The sequence below is a fragment of the Meleagris gallopavo genome, chromosome 20 (genome assembly GCF_000146605.3).
Source record: "Meleagris gallopavo isolate NT-WF06-2002-E0010 breed Aviagen turkey brand Nicholas breeding stock chromosome 20, Turkey_5.1, whole genome shotgun sequence".
Classification (NCBI taxonomy): domain Eukaryota; kingdom Metazoa; phylum Chordata; class Aves; order Galliformes; family Phasianidae; genus Meleagris; species Meleagris gallopavo.
In genome coordinates this window covers 6,552,915-6,553,285 of record NC_015030.2, presented here as the reverse complement: position 1 = coordinate 6,553,285, position 371 = coordinate 6,552,915, and positions in this window count along the sequence as shown.

Genomic DNA, 371 nt, shown 5'->3' with positions numbered 1-371 from the left:
AGTGCACGTAGAAGGCGGTCGCTGGGGTGGGGGGAAGTAATGGAGAGCTGAATGCAATGCGACTCGGTCGCAGTTTCTGGGTCAACGTTGGTGAAAACAACTGAGTACTGCTAGTGCTGCTATTGTGATATACTTGTAAAAGGAAATACCTAAACCAAAGAGTATTCAGTGAAACAGAGGGGGCATGAAAATGCAAAGGGGAAGGGATGGAAGTTGGACGCCAAGGAGGAAGAAAGGGTCCTCTCCTCCAGGTCAGTGTCCCCAGGAGCACAGCGCTCTGCAGGATGATACTGGAGATGCCTGAGGGAAGAGATGGGGGAGTGCAGGATTCTGCTTGTTTCTTTAAAGAGAAATTCAGAGGGGGGAAAAGA